The sequence below is a fragment of the Capsicum annuum genome, chromosome 12 (assembly GCF_002878395.1).
Source record: "Capsicum annuum cultivar UCD-10X-F1 chromosome 12, UCD10Xv1.1, whole genome shotgun sequence".
NCBI lineage: Eukaryota > Viridiplantae > Streptophyta > Magnoliopsida > Solanales > Solanaceae > Capsicum > Capsicum annuum.
In genome coordinates, this window is record NC_061122.1 from 144,892,490 (window position 1) to 144,915,709 (window position 23,220).

The window sequence follows — 23,220 nt, forward strand, 5'->3', positions numbered from 1 at the left end:
TTTTTCACATAGTATCTTGCTAGATATATTCTACATGCATGTCATGATTCTATTTGATCTGCACATGTATGCCTATGCCTTTTTTCTTATGATTTGCTCTTTGGTTTATTTAATTCAAGTTCTCTTTGTTTTAGATTACCTCTCGCTGCCATAATTTTGTTTAAATGTGCGTTTGTAGTCTGGCCTTCCAAATCCACGCATAGCGAAAGATTTATTACATTGGGTTGCCCTTTTGCATTTCAATGATGGTTATTTCATTATTTTTTAAAATACAAGTAAAAAAAAGAAAAATTGGAAAAAAAATTATGTTTCCCTACAATTTCGGGGAAGATTCAAAGGGCAATCCCCACAACCTTATGCCTTACATTTAGCAAGTAGTTGTTGGTATATTTCCAGAGTTGAATATATAATTGTGAGTTTTTTTGTTTAATTTGGAAATATAGGTGATTGGATAGCTTGTTCCCATGCATTGTTTCATGTTAAGTGTTCCTGGTAAGATAGTTTTGTTGCAATTAGTTTGGTTGGATAGAAAAACCAATAGTTGAGCATTTAACTTATTTGCTGAAGTGAGTAAGTTTGGGAGCTGGAGTTAAGGAGAACTATCAACATATTTTAAACTAAAAATGTCAGCGTAGAGTTTTCATTGTTAAAGATTATGTTGAGAATATGTGATAGAATTCTTTGTTCACCCCATTAAGTTTACTATCTCAACTCAATTTAGTTTGTGGAAACTTATCCCTTTTCAACTACCATCTAGGCATACACTTTTTATATATTATACGATTCTGTATTTCCTCCTACCTTTTCTCAGCATACCTCTTTACTATTACATGTCACCCTATTTAATGTAATTTTCTCCTCCTCAGTGGATTACCTGTGTAGGTTTTTATTTACTGGCATACCATAAAATTTTAGACAAGGTAACTGTGGAAGTAGAGTAGCTTGAGGCTCCATTTACCAAATAGGTAAGAAAGCCTAGCACTGAAATTATGTCACACTAATTATTATTATCAATTACATATAACATAGTATTGTTATCTAACTTTTAATAGCCTTTAATACTTTCCCCTTTTTTCAAATTAACGCACATATGCAACGTCACTGCCAATTATAACTGAATGGGTTCATATTTTCAACTTTGATAGTAGATTGAAGAAGAAAAAGATTGTAGCATTTCCTTTATAGAACATTTGTAGATCTTAAAGAATCAACACCAGAAAGATCATTGTAGATAATTGAATAAAACTACTTTGATCGGGGAAATTGTTCCACATAATATGAAGCATAACTTATAACATTGTATGACGTTACAATTTCACTTAATTCACTCAATGATATTGCTTTCTTTAACATTAAAAAATTGCCCGTATAGATTACAAACACAAGCCATCTATTACTCTTATAAGTAAGTAATGCTCGTTGTAACACCCCCAATTTTTGGTCCTTGAAAATTTCTAAAATTTTATCCTCACTATCCTAACTACGACTTAGCCTATGAGTCGTAGAATCCAAATCGTGGCCTAACCAATGTGTGTGGCTAAGTCTTCTACTCTGAGTATGAGTGGCTCACTATGAGTCGTGAGGACTCATTACCGGTTATGGTATGCAAATCGTAGGATGTCTAGTGTATACCAAAATGGTTTTTATATTGACTACGACTGGACCCTACGAGTCATAGGGTCCTAGTATGAGTAATGGTATATGAGTCGTAAGGTCAACAGTGTGCGTGCCTAGTGACATGTCTTGAAAATAACTCATGGAGATGAGTCGTAATGAGTTACGAATAGCCGTTATGAGACCTATAACGACTGACGGTTTATTTTTCCAACTTTTTAAATTGGGGTATTTGAGACATTTCCCTCTTATCCCAATAATAAATCATAGCCTATAAACATACTTGGGACCCTATTTTAGTCGATAACATACCCCAAATACCCTTTCTTATCTCATAAGTTCCTCAAGTATCCATACTTAGGGTTTCTAAGTAGTGGGTTAAGTAGAGCTTCAAAGTTTGAATTCTCCCCATAATCTTGGGTATTTAAGGCTTATTACTCTTCCCAAGTTATTACTTTTCTAGAAATATGTATGTTAAAGTATTACTCATATGGTTTTAATGTTGGTTTTGAACATGGGTTGAGGATTTTGAATAATTATTGTTCTTGTGATATTTTATGTTTGTATATCATTGGCTATGTTTAAATGGTGGTTTTGAAACCAATTTGATGCATGTATAGTTAATAAATAAGGTGATTGTGGATTCCCTAAATTTTTTAAAGAATGACAGTTGAATTGGTAGTAACCTCAACCCCTATTGTGAAATTTGTTTTGAATATGAAAAGTATGCATATTGAATTATTTTTGAACTATCACATAATGTGAAAAGTCAGTGAAGTATAATGATTTTGGCTTGAACCTTATAGAGTTGTGCAATTCTGCGAGCTAATGTATAATTAAACCAAGAAGTTTGTGAATTTCCCTCAGTGATGATAATTGTTTTGGAATGTTGGTGTTACCTTGCAAGAGTAGTTGGTATGAAGTACCAACAGTGTATGCCTAAATATGTATCATGGTTAAATAAATAGGAATATGTGTTAAATATTTTAATTGGGCTTTAATGAGGGTTTTGTTGTGTAGCTGAGTCATTAAAGTGGAGGTCCCAAGGGACCAACATACTAGAAATTGCGATTGCCGATGCAGGGGTCTATATGACTGGGTGGTTCGAGTCCTCCTTATTATTATCACAGGATTACGAGGTTTGAGTCTCTTGTATTATATTACATGATTGGGTGCTTCAATCACCTTGGTATGTCGGGAGGTCCGAGTCCCCCATGGTGCATACGTGCATTCTCTAATTTGTGTGGCTATACGCACTGAGTCCCTTCCAGTTGGGGGAGAGCTAGGACCATATAGCCCGTGGGTGCCTTCTTATGTTATGACAGTTGAGCTACATGACCTAAGCTATGATTTTAAAGGTTCATGCTAAGCTTGCTTTCCTACCTCGATATATGGTATTATGTATATATGTATTTGCATATGATCACGTCTATTGGTTTTTAACTAATTTTGAAGTATTGATTATGGAATTATTTTGATCACTTACCCCTGATTTATATGCTAGTGCTCAACACACTAATCATCTTCGAAGGTTGTTTCCCCACGCGCTATAGGCACCAAATATACTTCTATTTTTCCTGTGGAGAGTTAGGTGGATTAACTAAATTTGTTGGTTTATGTTGTGAAGTGGTGAGATTCCATTCTCTGAAAGACTTAGACATTTCATCAATTTCTTTCATTAAGTAGAATTGAGAGTTTATATTATCATTAACATTGTCATTGTCATTATCAGGTCGGGGGCATATCCAGGCGTTTTATTGATTTTGGTTTTATTTAGAATGCTTTGTTGGATTATTGTAGACTTGGGTGGTGATGTTGGTTGGTTACTGGTTATTGGTTATAGACATATTTTAAATTTCTTGAGCTCATCTTATGCTATCTTGTTATATGTTCAAAATTCATCAAATAATGGGGTATTATATTATCTATGGTTAGGTGTAGAGGGTGTTCTATAGTCCTCATTGGACTTGAGATACCCATCATAGCCAGACCCTAGTTTGTGTCATGACAAAGTTGGTATCATAGTCTAGGTTTGGTGTCATTGGGTGTCCATAAAGCTGTGTCAAGTAGAGTCTCTTTTATAGGTGCCATACTTCTAAGGGAGAGGCTAAGAGTCATTTAGGAATGTTTCTCTTTCTTGTTATTTTATTTTGGGCTATAGAGTCTAAGATTTTGAAATCTTCTCGAATTTTCGTATATTCTCTTTTCAGATCATGCCTTCCAAAAGATTTGATGCTAATGGAAACTTATCTGTCCTATCTGAGTACAATGTGGATAAAGCTTATCCTACATAAGAAGTTCAAAGTCGGTCTAAGGTAGCTGCTTCTGATTGCACTAGCAGAGTTCCAACGATTCTCTCTAGCCATCCTCAAACACCTCAGGCTAGTGTGTCTAATGCTAAGTTTCACCAGTCGATCCATTAACTGGCCCAGTTGGTGGCCTCTAAGACTAAGCATGTTTCTCCATCCTCTGAGGCCACTAGAGCTTGCTAATTTATTAGGATAAGTCTTTCAACTTTCCCTGGTTTTAAAGTTGATAAAGATCCTTACAGTTTTATTGATGTGATGAAAAAGATTTTTTGTGTGATGCATACTACTGATGTAGAGGGTGTGGAGTTCGCTGCCTATCAGCTAAAGAATGTGGTGTATCAGTACTATGAGGAATGAGACCAATTTAGGAATGATGATATCAAGTTTTCTTTGTAGATGTCCTCTCTAGTGTTTTTGTTGACTACTTCTTTCCTTGATAGTTGAGAGAGGTGAAGGCTAAGGAATTCGTGAACTTAAAAGCAAGTCAGGATGACAGTAAAAGAGTATGCCTTAAAGTTTCATCGAGCGTCTCGTTATATTCTGGAGTTAGTGTCTAGCGTGATGGCTAAAATAAGGAAATTATCTTTCAGGTTATCCCGTTATTTGATTTTAGAAAGTAAGGCCACCTTATTGAATAAGGATATGGACATATCTAGACTTATAGTGTATATGCAACAAGTGGAAGAGGAAAAGAAAAAGTATGTAAAGATGAGTGAAAGAAAAAATAAGAAGTTTCAATACTCGGATCAGGGTAGAGGTCAGCAACAAAGTGGTAGAGACGATGGAAAATGGTCTAAAAAGTAGTGGGATAATTCTGGTTCCTACTTTACGGCTAGTGTTCCTTATCCGAAGCCATAGGATAGTCGTCATTTTCAAAATAGTGTTAGTCCCAGCGTATAGGGTGCCCAACCTTAGGCTAGTAGGGCTTAGTCAGCTCTATTATATCCCCCTTATAGATTTTGCAGTCAGGTGCATCATGGTGTTTGTGAAAAAAAGAGAAACGAGTGTTTTAAATATGATCAGTTTGGTCATATGCAGAGGGATTGTGCTTTCAAGGTTTCTTTTGGCAAAGAAGATCCATGTTGCCACTTCGTCAAATCCTACACCAAAAGGTGCTACTTTTGCTTCTGGCTCCGACTTTGGTTGGAACTTTCTGTATGCTCTTGCCACCTATCAGGATTCTGAGGCATTCCTCTATATTATTACTGGTATGCTCAAACTTTTGTCTCGTGATGTATATTTTCTACACTATACTGAGTCTACCCTCTCTTATATGACCTCTTTGTGGCTATTCATTTTATTTTTGATTCAGAGTATATTTCGGATCCCTTCTTTGTATCCACCTCAGTGGGTGACTCCATTGTCGTTAAGAGGATCTATAGAGGTTTTGTGATGAAGGTCTGTGGTAGGGAGACTTTGGTGGATCTGATAAAGTTGGAAATATTAGAATTTGATATGATTTTGGGGATGGATTGATTGCATTCGTGCTATGCCTCTCTTGATTGTCGGACTCAAAGGGTCAGTTTCCACTTTTCTATTAGTCGGTGATCGAGTGGAAAGGTAGTTCTCTAGTGCCTAAGAAAAGGTTCATTTCGTATCTTATAGCCTAAAAATTGATTTCAAAGGGGTGCCTCTATCACTTAATAGATGTTAAGGATTCAAGATCCAAAGGTCCTTCTTTATAGACTATCCCTGTGGTCTGTGAATTCCCTGAGGTGTTCCCTAATGATCTTCTTGGTATTCCTCTTGATAGGGAAATTGATTATGGGATTGATCTTCTTTCGAACACTCATCCTATTTCTATTTATCCATATAGAATGGCTCTGACTGAGTTGAAAATACTTAATAAGCAGTTGAAAGATCTTCTAGATAAGGGTTTATTTGCCTAAGTTTGTCTTCGTGGGGTGCTCCCATGGTTTTAATGCATAAGTACAATGGATCCCTTTGGATGTGCATAGATTACTGCTAAGTGAGTAAGGTGACCGTGAAGAATAAGTATCCCCTTCCAAGGATAGATTATCTTTTTGATCAGCTCCAAGATGCTAAGTACTTTTCCTAGATTGATCTTTGGCCAGGTTACCATCAGTTGAAGATTAGGAAGGTGGATATCCCTAAGACTACTTTTCAAACCTGGTATGGTCATTTTGAGTTCTTGGTGATGTCCTTTGGTTTGACTAGTGCTCCAACAGCATTTATGGATCTTATGAACTGGGTATTCCATCAGTTCTTGGATTTATTTATAATTGTGTTTATTGATGATATTTTGGTATATTCCAAGAGTGAGGCAATCATGCCTATCACCTCCGCCTTGTGTAGTAAACCTTGAAAGATTAGCGGTTGTATGTGAAGTTCTCCAAGTATGAGTTCTTGTTAAATATTGTGATTTATCTAGGTCATGTTGTTTTAAGCGAAGAAATCATGGTAGATGCATAGAAAGTTGTAGTGGTTAAGAAGTGTATTAAAACCATGAATCCAACTGACATTTGGAGCTTCTTGGGTTTAGCCAGTTATTAGAGAAGGTTTATGGAAAGTTTCTCTTCTATTTCTGCCTTATTGACTAAGTTGACTTAGAAGAAGCTAAAGTTTTTGTGGGCTAGTGGTTGTAAGGGTAGTTTTGAGAAGTTGAAGAATAAGTTGACTTTAGCTTTGGTCTTAACTCTACCCGAGGGTACTGATGGGCATCTCAGGTGGGATTGGATTGTGTGTTGATGCAGCATAACAAGGTGGTTGTATATGCTTCTAAATAGTTGAAGGTTCATAAAAAAACTATCTGACTCATGATTTGGATTAGTTATGGTGTTTGCACTGAAGATCTGGCGACATTATTTGTATGGGGTCTATGTAGATATTTATTCTGATCATAAGATCCTACAATACGTGTTCACTCAAAAGAAGCTAAATCTCAGTAAAAAATGTGGCTTGAGTTGCTAAAGAACTATGATATGAGTCTCCACTATTTCCTAGGTAAAGCTAATGTGGTTGATGATGCTCTTAGCAGGTTGCCCATGGGGATCCTATCTCATGTGGACAAGGATAAGCAAGATTTGGTGAAGGACATTCACCATTTGGTTAATCTTAGAGTCCGTCTCTTAGATTTCGAAGATGGTGGTGTGATTGTTTAAGAGGTAGCAAAGTCATCTCTTGGTGCTGAGGTGAAGGAGAAACAAGTGTTGGACCCTATCTCGATGCTAATCAAGGAGGATGTAGGTAGGTAGAAAGTGATGGATTTCGAGATTAGTGGTGATGATATCATGAGGTAGCAATGAAGATTATGTGTTCCCGATATTGATGGGTTACGAGAAAAAATTTTGGTGGAATCTCATGAGTTGCGTTATAGGTTTATCCTCGTTTGACGAAAATATATCATGATCTTAAGGAGATTTATTGGTGGAATAATATGAAGCGGGATATGGCTAATTTTTTGGCTAAGTGCTTGGTATATCAGCAAGTGAAGTTGAGCACTTGAGTCCTAGTGGGTTGACTCAAGATATTGAGCCATCGGTGTGGAAATAGGAAATAATTAATATAGATCTCATTACTGGTCTTCTGCGGTCTTCCCATCTGTTTAATTCTATTTGGCCCATCGTGGATAGGATGAACAAGTTCACTCATTTCTTGCCTCTGAGGACTAATTTTCTACTGAGGACTATATGAAGTTGTATATCCAAGAGATCATCAGGTTACATGGTGCTCTAATTTCTATCATTACCGATTGTGGTAGTTAGTTTTTATCTCACTTTTGGAGGTCTTTTCAGTGAGGTTTGGGGACTAAGGTAACCCTTAGTACTGCTTTCCACCCACAAATGGATGGACCAGAGAAAAGGACAATTCAGGCCTTGAAAGATATATTCTAGGCTTTGTGTATTTGATTTCGGTGGTAGTTGGGTTGATCACTTTCCTCTCATAGTGTTTGCATATAACAATAGTTGTCACTCTAGCATTGGTATAGCTCCGCTTAAGGATTTTTATGGTAGAGGTGTAGGCCTCCAATTGGGTGGTTTAGGGTTGGTGAAAATAGGTTATTTGGCCCTGATTTGGTTCACCAAGTCATAGAAAAGGTGAAGGTAATTTGGGATAAGCTTAAGACTGCCCAAATTCGCAAAAAGTCCATGGATGTGAGAGAAAGAGAGTTGGAGTTTAAAATTGGTGACTGGGTGTTCTTAAAGGTGTCTCCCATGAAAGACGTGATGTATTTTGGAAAGAAGAGGAAGGTCAGACCCATTATGTTGGTTCGTATTTATTTTTGAAGAGGGTTGGTAATGTTGCATATGAATTGGAGTTGCTTCTAGCTTAAGCTCCATTTATTCACTCTTCCATATTTCGTTGTTGAGGAAGTACATTGGTGATCCTTCGTTGATCATTCCTTTGGAAGGTGTGGGTATTTTGAATTCCTTATCTTATAAGGAAGTTCTGGTGTAGATCTTTGATTGGCAAATTCGTTGGTTGCGGATAAAGGACGTGGCTTCTGTAAAGGTTCTTGGGAGGAACCAAAAGTATGAGGAAGCTACTTGGGAAGTCGAGGAGGACATACAGTTCAAGTATCCAATCCTATTCCTTATTTTGGAAAATAGTGCTTAAGGTATATATGTGATCTTAATATTTTTGTTTTATATCTTTTTTAAAGGTAAATATGGGAGTGTGTCTATGTAAAATCGTGCTAACGTATGCCTTGACCTATACCTAGGGACGAATGATCCTAAGGGGAGGGGGGGGGAGAGAATTTAACACCCTAAATTTTTGGTCCTTGAAATTTCTGAAATTTAATCCTCACTATCCTAACTATGACTTACCCTATGAGTCGTAGGGAGTCTTGATGATTCATTGGATTCAAATCATAGCCTAACCAATATGTATGGCTATGTCTTCTTCTCTGAGTACGAGTGGCTCATTACGAGTCATGAGGACTCATTATGGGTCATTGTATGCAAATCATAAGATGTCTAGTGTATACCCAAATAGTTTTTGTGTTGACTACGTCTGCACCTATGAGTTGTAGGGTCCCTGAGCCATGGTATATGAGTTGTAAGGTCAACAGTGTGTGTTCCTGGTGACACTTTCTTGACATGACTCATGGAGATGAGTCTTGATGAGTCATGACGAGTCGTTATAAGACCTATAGTAACTTACGATTTATTTTTCCAAATTTTTAAGTGGGGGCATTTTAGTCATTTCCCTATTATCCAAATAATAATCTATGACCTATAAACATACTTGGGGCTCTATTTTCATAGATAACACACTTCAAACACTCTTTCTTCTCTCTCAAGTCTCTCATGCATCCATACTTAGGATTTCCAAGAAGTGGGTCAAGTAGAGCTTCAAGGGTTGAATTCTCTTCATAATCTTGGGTATTTCAGGCATGTTACTCTTTCCAAATTATTACTTTGCTAAAAGCATGTGTATTAAAGAATTACTCATATGGTTTTGATGTTGGTTTTGAACATATGTTTAGAGTTTTGAATAATTATTGTTTATGTGATGTTTCATGTTCGTATATACAGTGGTTATGTTTAAATAGTGGTTTCAAAACCAATTTGATGCATAGGTATGGTGAATAAACTAGGACATTGTGAATTCCCCAAAATTTTTGAATAATGTTAGTTGAATTGGGAGTGATCTAAACCCTTATTGTGAAATTTGTTTTGAATATGAAAAGTATGCACATTGAATTCTCTTCAACTGTTTCATAATGTGAAAAGTCAATGAAGTATAATGATTTTTAATTGAACCTTATGGGATTGTGCAATTCCCCAAGCTAATGTATAAGTGAACTAAGAAGTTTGTGAATTTCCCCAAGTGATGATAATTGTTTTGGCATGCTGGTGTTACCTTGCAAGAGTAGTTGGTTTGACGATCCCTACAGTGTATGCCTAAATGTGTATCATGGTTCAATGAACGAAAATGTGTGTTAAATGTTTTAATTGGGCTTTAATGAGGGTTGTGTAGCTGAGTCATCAAAGTAGAGATCCCGAGGGACCAACACCAAAAACAGCGATTGCCGACGTGGGGTTCAAATGATCAGGTGGTTTGAGTCCCCCTTATTAATATCACATGATTGGGAGGTTTGAGTCCCTCATATTATATTACATGAATGGGTGCTTCAGTCACCTTGGTATGTCGGGAGGTTTGATTCTCCCATGGTACATACGTACATTCTCTAATTCGTATGGGTAAACATACTGAGCCCCTTCCAACTGGGGGAGATCTAGGCCCATATAGACCGTGGTTACCTTCTTATGTTATGACAGTTGAGCTACACGACCGAGGATATGATTTTAAAGGTTCATGATAAGCCTTTTTTCCTACCACGACATATGGTATTATGTATATATGTATTTGTATATGATCACGTGCATTGGATTTTAACTGATTTTGAAGAATTAATCATGGCTTTATTTTTCTCCCTTACCCCTGAGTTACATGCTAGTGCTCAACCAACTAACCTTCTCTGGACGTTGTATCACCACGCGTTGCTGGCACCATAAATATATTTACTTTTCCTACGTAGAGTTAGGTGGATGTAATACCCCACATTTCCTTAGCATAACTTAAGTCCCAATACATGAGTATTCATATATAAAACTTTCAAAACACTCATTATTTCCTAGTTTAAAGCCTTCTATTGTGTAGGAAATTGAATTATCTTTTCAATGATAAAATTTTACCTAAATTCGGTAATCGAGTAAGAAGTTATGGCGATTTAAAGTTTCAGTCGTTAAATACCATCATTTTAGCCCGTAGCGCATCGCGGAGCCATCATAAATGACGATTGTCAATTTCCAGTGAAGCTCCGCCAAACCACCGTATCGCACCATTAGCCAAAATCCTAATTGTCCTTTTCCAGTGTCCTATCGCGATAATGGCGCATCGGCTAAGGGTGAAATTCAGAATTAAAAGGGGCATGATTGTTTTGAGTCCTGGGGGTATTGAATACCCATGGCACGATATTAACACCCTTCCAACTGGTATAATATACCTTTCTTGTAAATCTTATCCACGGGTAAATGAAAGACTGTGGAAGTGCTTCATACCTTTCTTTTGCGCTATGATGTATCATATCTTAGGTGATGACGCTCAGTTCTCGGATTGCATTTAGTCCCTAAGATCATCAGCAGTACAATATCAGTGGTGAGTCCTCATTATCCGAGGACAGATAATACTACTTCATGTCTTTATCTTAGTAGATAGTAGAGTTAGTTGGGACCAGTCCTATCAACTCACAGTATTCAGTTTAGAGGCTTTTCAGACACTACGGTTATCTATTTAGATTATTCAGATTTCACTATTATGCCAAATTCATAATTTAGTAGTCATTTTAGTACTTAAACCTTATGGATTTTCAGTTATTCTTCGGCATTCATGATTATATTATTCAGTGCTCACAGCAGGTATTAGCTCATGGGTTAGCTTGTGGTCCCTCGGGATTGTAAGCACTGTGTAACGGCTAGGGGGTAGTCTTGGGTCGTTACATAATTGGTGTGAGAGCCTAAGTTTTTAAAGTGTCCTAGGAAGTTTGAAAGCCGCGTCGAGTAGAGTCTTGTGCATGGGTGTGTAGCGCGCCACACTTATGGATGAGAGGCTACAAGGCATTTAGGAAAAAGTTTCCCTTCTTTTAGTATTCATGTCGTGCAAAGGAGCATGAGCTTAAGTTAAACTCTTTGTTTAATCCATTTCTTTCTTTTATTTACAGAACATGCCTCTTAAGAAGAGCGAAAGAAGAACAGGAACCCAGGCAGCCCCTCAGCTCGTCCAGGTAGATCCTCTGGACGAGTATGTCTCTCATGCAAAATTCAGAGCTATGTTCACTACTCTAGCCAATTCAGTAGTAGCACAAAATGAAAGGCCAGCTATTGTTCTGGACAACCTAGTGGCCAATACTGCTACAACCAGAATTTGGGATTTCACCCGGATGGATCATCCTTCTTTCATGGGATCCAAGTCTGAAGAGGATCCATAGAAATTCTTAGATATGGCTTAGAAGGTAATGAATACTATGGGGGTGATGTCTAGTCGGAGTGCTGAGTTGGTTGCATATCAATTGTAGGATGTAGCCCATACTAGGTTTAAGCAGTGAAAGGTTGATATGGGTGTAAATGCAGTATCTGTAGAATGGGAAAACTTTGCCACAGATTTTTTAGACAGATTCTTCCCATTGGAGTTGAGAGAGGCCAAAGTGTTAGAGTTTATTAATTTAAGGCAAGGTAGCTTGAGAGTGAGGGAGTATTACCTCAAGTTTACTTAGTTAGCTAGGTATGCTCCTCATGTGGTAGCTGATATCCAAGATGAATAAGTTTGTGTCTAGCATATCTGATAGTGTGGTCAAAGAGCGCAGGACCGCAATGCTGATTAGTGAGATGGAATTTTGTAGACTTATGGTCCATGCTCAATAGGTAGAGGAGCAAGATATTAAGGATAGGGAGAGAGGAAACAATAGATCTGGATGGGTAGTTTTAATTTTAATCAGCCAAAGTCAGAAGGTGGTAACCATCCTCAATTTTAACAGAGGTCTTTAGCTCCAGCACCCTCTTCAGCCAGTGCCCCAGTACCTAAATTTAGAAATGACAATAGGGATAGGGCACCAGGCTCTAAGTCCCAGGCCAGTGTTAGCAGTGCTAGTACCAGTCCTTTATGTCAGAAATGTGGTAGACACCATTAGAGTGAGTGTAGAGCGGGTAGTGATGTGTGCTTCGGGTATGGCAAACTAGGCCTCCAGATTTAGGAGTGTCAGGTAGTTGCTCCGAAGGGTAGGGATATGCACCAACAAGGCCAGTCCCATCTATCTTCGGTTCCATTCGATCGCCTGACTCAGCAGGGTGCCACTTCCAGTGCTACCAGTGGTCAGCGTCCAAATAGATTATATGCTCTTAAGTCCTGCCAAGATCAGGAAAGTTCTCCTGATATAGTTACTACTACATTACAGGTCTTTCACTTACATGGTTATGCTTTACTAGAACCTAGAGCTTTTCTTTATTTTGTAATTCCATATATAACCGTCAACTTCGGAGTCAGTCCTAAAATGCTAGAAGCCCTTTTTAGTGTCCACCCCAGTAGTCATTTCCATTATAGCGAGACAGGTATATAGGAACTTTCCAGTCACAATATCTCAAAAAGTTACCTTCTCGGCATGGATCGGCTCTACTCATGCTATGCCTCAGCTGACTGTAGAAATAGAATAGTTCATTTCTAGTTTCCAAATGAGCCAATTCTTGAATAGATGGGTTGTACTACAGCTCTTAGGGGTCAATTGATCTCATACCTTAGAGCCAGAAAGATGATATCGAAGGGGTGTATTTACCATCTTGTTCAAGTCAAAGACTTTAACTCAAAAACCTCAACTCTTGAATTGGTTCTAGTAGTAAATGAATTCTCAGATGTATTTCCTGAAGATCTTCTTGGAGTTCCTCCCAAAAGGGAAATCAACTTCAGAATAAACCTTCTCCTAAATACTCAGCCTATATCTATTCCGCCATACAAAATGGCTCCAGCTGAACTCGTAAAACTAAAAAAATAGTTGAAGGACCTCTTAGATAAGGGATTCATTAGACCCAGCGTCTCCCCATAGGGTGCACCTATTCTATTTGTGCGTAAGAAAGATGGTTCTCTAAGAATGTGCATAGACTATCGTCATTTGAACAAAGTCACAATTAAGAATAAATATTCACTTCCTAGAATCGATGACTTGTTTGATCAACTTCAAGGTGCTAGCTACTTTTCCAAGATAGACCTTAGATCAGGCTATCATCAACTTAGGGTCAGGGAATGTGACATTGCGAAAACAGCTTTCTGAACTCGGTATGGTCACTTTGAATTTCTAGTCATGTCCTTTGGTCTTACAAATTCCCCAGCAGCCTTCATGGACTTGATAAACCAAGTGTTCAAATAGTACTTGGATATGTTCATCATAGTCTTCATTGATGACATTCTTGTTTACTTCTGTAGCAAAAATAAGCATGCAGACCACCTCTGAGTAGTGCTTCAGACTCTTAGAGCTTATCAATTGTTGATTAAATTCAGTAAGTGTGAATTCTGGCTAAGATCAATAGCTTTTCTTAGCCATACCGATGCGGTGAAAAACTAGCCTAGACTTATCTCTCCATCAGATATCAGGAGTTTTTTGGGTTTAACTAGCTATTACCACCGATTTGATAAAGGGTTTTATTCTATTGCATCCTCTATGTCCAAATTGACTCAGAAGAAAGATAAGTTTTAGTGGTCAGATTCCTGTGAGAATAGTTTTCAGGAGTTGAAGACTCGACTCACCTCAGCCCAGTCTTGACTCTACCAGATAATTCAGATAGTTTTGTTGTGTATTGTGATATATCCAGAGTAGGTTTGGGTTATGTCCTCATACAGAGAGGTAACGTCATAGCCTATGCCTCCAGACAACTTAAACCCCATGAGAATAATTATCCTACTCATGATCTTGAGTTAGCAGCTGTAGTATTTGCCTTAAAGATTTGGAGGCATTATTTGTATGGGGTGAATGTAGACGTGTTCATAGATTACAAAAACCTTCAGTATGTGTTCTCTCAGAAAGATTTGAATCTTTATCAGAGAAGGTGGTTAGAGTTATTGAAGGATTATGACATGAGTGTTCTGTATCATCCTGGTAAGGCCAATGTAGTGGCTGATGCTCTCAGTAGATTGTCTATGGGCAGTGTCTCTCATGTTGAGGATGGTAAGAAGAAGTAAGCTCAGGAAATTCATCAACTTACCTAACTAGGTGTCCGCTTAGTTAACTCAGTAGAGGGTAGTATGTGGGTGCAGAGTAGTGTTGAATCATCTCTAGTTTTTAAGGTGAAGGAAAAGTAGAATAGAGATCCTAGTCAAGTTCAAAGAATCAGTCAGAGATCATAAGGTGGAGGTTTTCTCCCAAGGGGAGATATTGTTTTGCACTGTCAGGGTTGATTGTGTGTGCCTGATGTAGATGATTTAATGTAATAAATTCTTGCAGAAGAGCATGGTGTGCATTACTCTATCCATCTAGGGGCCACTAAGATGTACCATGATTTGTGGGAGATCTATTAGTGGAGTGGGATGAAGAGAGATATTGTAGAGTTTGTAGCTAAGTGCTCTACATGCCAGAAGTTAAGATTAAGCACCAGAAGCCTATTGGGTCTATGCAGGAGTTCAATATTCCTATATGGAAATGGGAGAAAGTGAACATGGACTTTATGATAGGTTTGCCTCATACCTGTCATCGACATGGTTCTGTTTGGGCTATCGTAGATAGGATGACCAAATTAGCTCATTTTTTGCCAGTCCATACTTCTTATTCAGTCGAGGACTATGCCAAACTCTATCTCAGAGAGTTAGTTAGGTTGCACGATGTTCCCTTATCTATTATCTCAGACAGAGGTACCCGTTTTACCTCTTATTTCTGAAAAGTATTCCAAAAGGGCCTTAGTACCCAAGTCCATCTTAGTACCGCCTTCCACCCTCAGATAGATGGTTAATCAGAAAGGACCATTCAAACTCTTGAACATATGCTGAGAGCATATGTTGTTGATTTCAAGGGTATTTGGGGTGACCATTTGGCTTTGATTGAATTTACATACAATAACAACTATCATTATACTATCTGTATGGCTCTATTTGAGTCTCTCTATGGTAGAAGATGCAGATATCTGATTGGTTGGTTTAAAGTTGGAGAGGCTATAGTAGTAGGGCCTGACTTGGTGTTTGATGTGTTAGAGAAGGTTCAGTTGATCAGAGAAAGGCTTAGGGATTCCTAGAGATGACAGAAATCGTATGCAGATGTGAGTAGAAAGGATCTCGAATTTGAGGTCGGTGACTTCGTGTACTTGAAAATCTCTCCCATGAAAGAAGTGAAGATATTCGGCAAGAAAGTGGAAACTCAGTCCAAGATATGTCGGTCCCTTAAGAATTCTCAGTCATTTCGGAAAGGTAACTTACGAGCTTAAGTTGCCTTTATATTTAGCCTCAGTACACCCAGTGTTCCATGTCTCATTGTTGAAAAATTATATTGGTGATCCAGCTGTAGTTGTACCCTTAGAAGGTGTAGATATTCAGAACAGTCTTTCCTTTGAGGAAGTCCCAATCAAAATTCTTGATCATCAAGTTCATAGACTAAGGAACAAAGAAGTTCCACTAGTCAAAGTTATTTGGTAGAACCAGTCGGTTTAGAGAGCCACTTGGGAAGCAGAGGCAGATATGCATACCAAGTACCCTCATCTCTTCTCCGCAAATCCAAATTCAGTATAAGGTACCAAATCTCCTTAAGATTTTTATCTATCATGCTCAGTAGTTGCACATCATGTTCATGTCAGTCATGCATTCATGAATCAGTTCAGTCACGTATTCCATGCATCAGATATGTATGTTCAGTGTGTAAGCTTAGTTCATCAGTTTTCCCTCATCTTAACCAGTCTCATTCAACAACGAATAATCCCAAGGAGGAGATATTGTAATACCCTACATTTCCTTAACATAACTTAAGTCCTAATACATGAGTATTCATATATAAAAATATTCGAATCACTTATTATTTTCAAGTTTAGAGTCTACCATTTCATAAAAAATTGAATTAGCTTTCCAACGATATAAAATTTGCCTAAATCCAATAACCAGGTAAGAAGTTATGGCGATTTAAAGTTTTGGTCGTTAACACCATCATTTTATACTGTAGCACATCACGGAGCCCGCATAAATGATGATTGTCAATTTCAAGTGAAGCTTCACAAAACCACCGCGTTGTGCCATCAGCTAAAATCCCAATTTTCCTTTTCTAATGTCCTGTCGTGATAATGGCTCATCGCGCCAAGGGTGAATTTCAGTATCAAAAGGGGCGCCATAATTCTTTCGCATCGCGCCAAGCCCTTAGTTCCTAGTTGTCAGTTTCCAGTGACACGATGCGTCGCTCCAGGGGCCCATTTCGAGAAAATTCGACGAAAAATTAAGATTTTATTCAGGGATAAAACAGTCCTTTCCCCATTATTTTAGTTCACACAGGTGTGATATTTAAGCCCTTAGAACGTTTTTAAAATCATTCTTTAATTAATTTTCCCCAAATCAAAAGGCATTCTCTCCTAATCAAGAATCCTAGCTCTCAAATTCAAGGTCAATCCTCAAGAATTCACCAAGAACTTTAGGAAATCCATCAATTAAGGTATGTTAGATGTTCATCCATGGATATCTTTAATGCATGGAGTTCAAGCAACCTTTTTAAATTATAAAATTGTGATCTTTTCAAGTTATTATGTTTTAAATTGTGATTTCACCCATGAATCTCTATGAACTAGGATTCTCTACCATGTTACCATGAAATTATTATTATTATTTAATCCTCCATGTTTTAATGTTGTTATTTATTGAACAAGACCTCAATTTAAATCTATTATGTTGGATTCATGTTATTTCTATATGTTTTATGACATTCCTATGATTGTTTTAAATCATAAACTACAAGGGTTTGATAAAATGCCTACAAGAGTGATTGATTTTAGTGAAAGCCTTCTTGTTTTCTCCTTCAAGTTTTAATGTCCTTTTTACAATTATTATTTTGAGTCCTGGGGTTATTGAATACCCGAAAACCATAGTTTTTTATCTAGTCTAATCTCAGTACATTACAAAATAGTTAGATGTCAGACATTAAATTCAGAATAGTCTAGTATCTCAGTGTCTTTTAGTTGGGAGTATGATTTCACATTGAGCAAGTGCAAGGATGGTGGATTCCCCGTCAGATAGGCAGAGTCATTAGTAGCAGGCCCTATACTCTAAAACTACGTAGCCACGTAGGATACGAGTAGTCACCTATCAAATTAGGCTTGACTATTTCGCAGAGGTCACCCGTCAGTTCAGGATTGACACCCTTAGTCCTTTGGACAGTATATTAGTTTAGTAGATCCACACAATCATTGTTAGTACCCGTGGCATGGTATTAATATCCTTTCAACTGAGGTTATAGGTTGGACCCCATTTAGCTCAAATTAGGGAATGTCGGTTAGATGATACCTCCCACAGTCTCAGATATAGTCTCAGTTACAGTCCTAACTTAGTTATTCAGTCTTAGTGTTATTGACCAAAGCATACAGATTTCAATTTTCAGATTTTACTCAGTTCATGTTAAATGTTTGGTCATGCATCCTCAGTATTTATAGATTTTCATGCATTTTTAGTATCTACAGATTCCATGCTTTTTATTCAGTACTCCATGCTTTACATGCATATCTAGTTAATTATTATTATTCTTATTCATGAAACCATGCATATCAGCTTACCTCATTTAGCATACCAGTACATTCAAAGTATTGATCGGATACCTTTCTTTTGCGCTAAGATGTATCATATCATAGGTGCTGACGCTCAATTCCCGAATCATACTTAATCCCTCAGATCATTAGCAGTACAGTAGCAGTGGTGAGTCCTTATCATCTGAGGATAGATTATATTACTTCATGTCTTTATCTTAGTAGTTAGTCAAGTTAGTTAGGGCCTATCCCATCAACTCACAATATTCAGTTTAGGGGCTTTTCAGATACTACAGTTAGCTATTCAGATTATTTAGATTTTAGTATTATGCCAAATTCATAATTCAGTAGTCGTTTTATTATTAAAACCTTATGGATTTTCAATTATTCTTCCACATTCATGATTATATTATTCAGTGCTCACAGCAGGTACCAGCTCATGGGTTAGCTTATGGTCCCTCGAGATCGTAAGCACCATGTAATAACTAGGGAGTAGTCTCAAGTTGTTACAAAATTTGTATCAGAGCCTAAGGTTTTAAAGTGTCCTAGGAAGTCTAAAAGCCGCATCGAGTAGAGTCTTATGCATGGTGTTTAGCCACCACATATATGGATGAGAGGCTACAAGGGGTTTTGGAAAAAATTTCCCTTCTTTCAGTATTCATGTCGTGTGAGTGAGCATGAGCTTATGTTAAACTCTCTATCTAATCTACTTCTTTCTTCCATTTATAGAACATGCCTTCCAAGAAAAATAGAAGAAGAACAAGACTCAGGCAACCCCTTATCCCGTCCAGGGAGATCCTCTGGACGAGTATGTCTTTTACGCAGAATTCAGTGCTACGTTCACTACTGTAGCCAATTCAGTAGCAGCACAAAATAAATGGCCAACTGCTTTCTGGCCAACCCATTGGCCAATACTGCTACAACCAGAATTTGGCATTTCACCTAGATGAATCCTCTTTCTTCACAGGATCTAAGTCTGAAGAGGATCCATAGAAATTCTTAGATATAGTTCAGAAGGTAATAGGTGCTATAGGGGTAACGTCTAGTTAGAGTGCCAAGTTGGATGCATATCAATTGTAGGATGTACCCCATACTTGGTTTAACCAGTGAAAGGTTGATAGGGGTGTAGATGCAGGGCCTGTAGAATCGGAAGAGTTTGTCACAGCTTTCTTAGATAGATTCTTCCCATTAGAGTTGAGAGAGGCCAAAGTGTTAGAGTTCATTAATTTAAGGCAAGGCAGCATGAGTGTGAGGGAGTATTCCCTCAAGTTTACTTAGTTAGCTAGGTATGCTCCTCATGTGGTAGCTGATAACAGGTTTAAAATAAGTAAGTTTGTATCTAGCATATCTGATAGTGTGGTCAAGGAGTGCAGGACTACAATGCTGATTAGTGAGATGGAATTGTCTAGACTGATAGTCCATGCTCAATAGATATAGGAGAAGAATATTAAGGAGAGGGAGAGAGAAAACAAGAGAGTTAGGAAAGATAGTTTTAATTTCAATCAGCCAAAGTTTTAATTTCAATCAGCCAAAGTCAGAAGGTGGTAACCATCCTCAGCTTTATCAAAGGTCTTCATCCCCAGTACCCTCTTCAGCCAGTGCCCAGTACCCAAATTTTGAAACGACAATAAGGATAGGGCACCAGGCTCTAAGTCCCAGGTCATTGTTAGTAGTGCTCGTACCAATTCTTTATGTCAAAAGTGTAGTAGACACCATCAGGGTGAGTGTAGAGCAGGTAGTGATATGTGCTTCTGGTATGGAAATCCAAACCATTAGATTCGAAAGTGTTGGGTAGTTTCTCAGAAGGGTAGGGATGTGTAATAATAGGTCCAGTCCCATCATTTGTCAATTTTATCCAGTCGCCTGACTCAGTAGGGTGCCACTTTCAGTGTTACCAGTGGTCAGTATCCGAACATATTATATGCTCTTCAGTCCTGCCAAGATTAGAAAAGTTCTCCTAATGTAGTTACTAGTACATTTTAGGTATTCACTTCCATGTTTATGCTTTACTAGACCCTAGAGCTTTTTTTTTTTAACTCCATATATAGCCGTCAACTTTAAAGTCAGTCCTGAAATGCTAGAAGAGCCCTTTTCAGTGTCTACCCCAGTAGGCGTTTCTATTGTAGAAAGACAGATATATAGTAACTATCTGGTCACAATATCTCAAAAAGTTATCTTACTAGATGTTGTAGAGCTAGAGATGGTCGATTTTAACGTCATTCTTGGCATGGATTGACTCTACTCATGCTATGCCTCAGCTGACTAAAGAAACAGAATAGTTCATTTCCCATTCCTAAATGAACCAGTCCTTGAATGGATGGGTAGTACTACAGCTCTTAGAGGTTAGTTGATCTCATACCTTAGAGCCAGAAAGATGATATCGAAGGGGTGTAATTACCATCTTGTTTGAGTTAAAGAATCTAACTTAGAAACTTCAAATCTTTAATCGGTTCTAGTAGTAAATGGATTCTTAGATGTATTTCCTGAAGATCTTCTCGGAGTTCCTCCGAAAAGGGAAATCGACTTTGGCAACAACCTTCTCCTAGATACTCAGCCTATATCTATTCTTCTATACAAAATAGCTCCAACTGAACTCAAGGAACTAAAAAAATAGTTGAAGAATCTCTTAGATAAGGGATTCATTAGACCCAGCATCTCCTCGTGGGGCGCACCTATTCTATTTGTGCGTAGGAAAGACGGTTCTCTCAGAATGTACATAGACTACTATCAGTTGAACAAAGTCAGCGTCAAGAATAAATATCCACTTCCTAGAATCGATGACTTATTTGATCAACTTCAGGGTGCTAGCTACTTTTCCAAGATAGACCTCAGATCAGACTTTTATCAACTTAGGGTCAGGGAATGTGACATTCCAAAAATAGCTTTTCGAACTCGGTATGGTCACTTTGAATTTTTAGTCATGTCCTTTGGTCTTACAAATGCTCCAGCAGACTTCATGAACTTGATGAACCATGTGTTTAAGAAATACTTGGACATGTTCATCATAGTATTTATTTATAACATTCTTATTTATCCCCGTAGCGAAAATGAGCATGCAGACCACCTCAGAGTAGTGCTTCAGACTCTTAGAGCTCATCAGTTGTTCTCTAAATTCAATAAGTATGAATTCTGGCTAAGATCAGTAGCTTTTCTTGTCCATATCATTTCCAGTGATGGAATTAGAGTCGATCCTTAAGAGACCGAGGCGGTGAGAAACTGGCCTAGACCTATCTCTCCATCAGATATCAGTAGTTTCTTAGGTTTAGCTGGCTATTACCATCGATTTGTTAAAGGGTTTCTTCTATTGCATCCCCCATATCCATATTGAATTATAATAAAGTTCAGTTTTAATGGTTAGATTCCTACGAGAAGAGTTTTCAGGAGTTGAAGACTCAACTCACCTCAGTCCCAGTCTTGACTCTACCAGATAGTTCATATGGTTTTATTATGTACTGTGATATATCCAGAGTTGGTTTGGGTTATTTCCTCATACAAAAAGGTAAGGTCGTAGCCTATGCCTCCAGACAACTTAAACCCCATGAGAAGAATTACCAAACTCATGATCTTAAGTTAGCAGCTGTGGTATTTTCCTTAAAGATTTAGAGGCATTACTAATATAGGGTGCATGTAGATATGTTCACAAATTACAAAAGCCTTCAGTATGTATTCTCTTAAAAAGATTTGTATCTGCGTCGGAGAAAGTGGTTAGAGTTATTGAAGGATTATGACATGAGTGTTTTGTATCATCCGAGAAAGGCCAATGTAGTGGATAATGCTCCCAATAAATTATCTATGGGCAGTTTTGCTCATGTTGAGGATGGTAAAAAGAAGGTAGCCCAGGAAGTTCATCAGCTTGCCTAACTAGGTGTCCGCTTAGTCGACTCAGAAGAGGGTAGTGTATGGGTGCAGAGTAGCACCAAATTATCTCTAGTTTCTGAGCTAAAGGGAAAGCAGGATAGACATCCTAGTCTAGTTAAGTTAAAAGAATTAGTCAGAGATCAGAAAGTGGAGGTTTTCTCCCAAGGGGGAGATGGTGTTTTGCATTGTCAGGGTAGATTGTGTGTGCCTGGTGTAGATGATTTAAGGCAACAAATTCTTATAAGAGTGCATGGTGCTCATTACTCTATCCATCCAGGGGCCACTAAGATATATCGTGATTTGCAGGAGATCTATTAGTGGAGTGGAATGAAGAGAGATATTGCAGAGTTTGTAGCTAAGTGTTCTATATGCCAGCAAGTTAATATTGAGCACCAGAAGCCTAGTGGGTCCATGCAGGAGTTCAATATGTCCATGTTAAAATAAGAAGAAGTGAACATGGACTTTGTGACTGGTTTGCCTCATACCCATTATCAGCATGATTCTGTTTGGGTTATCATAGACAGGATGACCAAATTAGCTTATTACTTGCCAGTCCATACCTCTTATTTAGCCGAGGACTATGCCAAACTATATCTCAGAGAGTTGGTTAGGTTATACGATGTTTCTTTATCTATCATCTTAGACAGAGGTACCCAATTTACCATTTATTTCTGGAAAGTATTCCAAAAGGGTCTCGGTACCCAAGTCCATCTCAGTACTGCCTTCCACCCTCAGAAAAATAGTCAAGCAAAAAGGACCATTCAGACTCTAGAAGATATGCTGAGAGTATGCATTTTTAATTTCAAGGGTAGTTGGGATGACCATTTTTCTTTGATTGAACTCACATACAATAACATCTATCATTCTAGTATCCGTATGGATCCATTTGAGGCTCTCTATGGTAGAAGATATAGATATTTGATTGGTTGGTTTGGAGCAGGTGAGGTCACAGTAGTAGGGCCTGACTTGGTATTTGATACGTTAGAGAAGGTTCCAATGATCAAAGAAAGGGTTAGGGCTTCCCAGAGCTGACAAAAATAATATGCAAACATGAGGAGAAAGATCTCGAGTTTGAGGTCGGTGACTTCTTGTACTTTAAAATCTCTCTCTTAAAAGGAGTGAAGAAATTCGACAAGAAAAGGAAAACTCAGTCCCCAATATATCGATCCCTTTAGAATTCTCAGTAGGTTGAAAAAGGTAGCTTACAAGCTTGAGTTACCTTTAGATTT